Raw genomic sequence first — 2,500 nt, forward strand, 5'->3', positions numbered from 1 at the left:
TTATCCACTGAGCTCTCTGTGACCCCATCAGTCTGCTCCTCATTCCACATCTGCTTCTGCACTGTTTATGGGAGGCCTGTCCTTTCACCTCTGTCTATTTCTCTCTCTTAAACACACACACACAAACACACACACACACACACACACACACACAAGTCACTGATGCTCATGGAAAAAAAAGAGACAAAGACCAAAATGCAAACGCACAAACAAACACGCACACACACTCGTTCACAGAGACAGGCGTACATGGGTCACGGCTTAACCTCTCACCTCCCCATCTGATGTGTGTTAGACACACTGCACAGGAAAAGGCCGAAGCAACAGAGGAGCTGTCTGCGCTGCCTGCTCTGTCTGGCTACCCGCTCATCATGTTAGTTTAAAACCGCAGGAGCACTGGAATGCAACACCACTTACAAGTCACTAGCGGTAGCTAAAATTCCATATATAATATATACGAGTCATTAGCACTAACACACCATTCCACATTGTACATTGGAATGATTAACATAACATATCTGGACATTAAATGTGGCTTCATATGCCCTCCAAAAAGGAATTTAACATCCACTCTTGCATTCAATGCAATTATCGTCAACAAATTATCAGTATTTTGAGAAATTGTCAACATACATTTACCACAACTGTCAGCTAGGCCTAGATCTAATCTAACTGTCAGCAAACCCTGAGCCTTAACCTAGCTAGTGCTAAACCCAACTCTCAATGCCTATGTGAGTTCTTCACTGTCAAGTGTGTGCCAATAGATGGTTTGTGGATGGCTTACGGTGAACTGTAAAAGTAATGTCAAACACGGCCACTGTCACTTTCAAAAGCTGGCTAAGAGACAGTGAGTGGGTAGAAACATGACCCTTTTCGTTGGTTTAAGATGAATTGGGGTTACCCTTTGCGCTAAATTGGTACCCAATACATTGAAAATTGTCAAAAAGGGGAAATCATTATGTTACTTTATCCTTCTTCGCCTCTTAGTTTACAACTCTTCGCCGAAGCCCACCACTCAACCACATTCTAATTCACTTCCATTCTGCTTCTTCAGATGGATTATACACGTCTAACTCATTTCAGGAGACTCTGTGTTAGCATTTCCCTTAAACTCCTCACCTCCCAAGACACTTGCTGAATCATCCTAGATCTGCAAAAGCAAGACGCAAGGAAAAGCAAGGACTGGGACATTAGCATTACACGCTCCACAGTAAGCATGCATACATACTGTGTCCATCTCTGTCCAGAAACCTGGCTTTAAAGCAACGCAGTGTAGGAATTCACAATTTTGATCCACTGTGTACCCATTTACTGCTATGAAATGCTACCAAATGAATCTAAAACTTATGAAAAGATCATGCTCCTATAGTACTACCCACAACAAACACACATCAGAAAGGCTGAGACACCATTTTCCCGCATGTAAGTCGTTGTAGCATCAAAATGAGTTTAAAGGCGTTGTTTAAGGCAAAATAACTACATTGTGCTGTTAACATTAACATTACCTTTGCACCCTCCAAAGTGTTTGACCCAAGTGCTATTGAATCAGTGCCAATAAGAAGTAAATACCTGTGTAGGACTTCTGTTGTCAGACCTCTCCTGGCAACAGCTAGCTTTTTTCAGACCCTCACTTTCTCTGCTGTGTGGTCAGCTTTGGCCCGTCAGCGTGGACTCAGGGCCGTAAATATTGTATCAGTATCCGCACAGCAGTTTAAGGTCAGCAGACCTGAGTCTGCAGCTTCAGTTTCTGCTGGCCAGTGGCTATTGATCTCTTTCCTCCCACCCGCCAATAGGGTTTAGCGCACACACACACACACGCACACACACACACAAACTGCATACACAAAAAAACACACACACATACCACATACACACAAACACAAACACACACACACTCATCTCTTTTCCAGACACAGCAACAGTCAGTCTTTCATTCAGCTAGCCTGTTGCATATAGAATAGCTTCCAAGCAATATTGATTTAGCTTGTGATAATGTTTCAAACACACACATATATATATGCATACATTCCTACATATACTACCCCCCCCCCCCCCCCCCCCCCCACACACACACATACATAGACACAGACAAACAAGCATACAAACACAGTCAAAACACACACACACACACACACACACACACACACACACACACACACACACACACACACACACACACGTGACACCATGTAAAAAAGCTTTGCTCTGACAGAGACAACAATCCCCACTCAGCTTAAATGCAGGAGTGTGTGGGTTTTGTGTGAGTTCCCCCCCCCCCCCACACACACACACATACACACAAACTCACTACACTCAAACCAATATACACACATACAGGCGCACACACACAAATGAATGTCAACTTCAACTGTAATAGCAAGCTTTGCAAGATTATCATTTCAGTTGGAACTTAAACTCTACTTGGGCTCATACACACTAAGAGTAACAGACACAGACGCAGATACACACACACACACACACACACACACACACACACACA

General features: G+C 43.5%; 1 long non-coding RNA gene across 1 annotated transcript in view; it reads right to left on the minus strand.

Moving 5' to 3' along the window:
- The window catches only part of LOC121697828, a 56,763-nt gene that overhangs the window by 53,934 nt on the left and 329 nt on the right, over window positions 1–2,500 (minus strand). The gene's annotated exons all lie outside the window — the stretch shown is intronic.

Source organism: Alosa sapidissima, chromosome 22 (genome assembly GCF_018492685.1).
Source record: "Alosa sapidissima isolate fAloSap1 chromosome 22, fAloSap1.pri, whole genome shotgun sequence".
In the NCBI taxonomy this organism is placed as follows: domain Eukaryota; kingdom Metazoa; phylum Chordata; class Actinopteri; order Clupeiformes; family Clupeidae; genus Alosa; species Alosa sapidissima.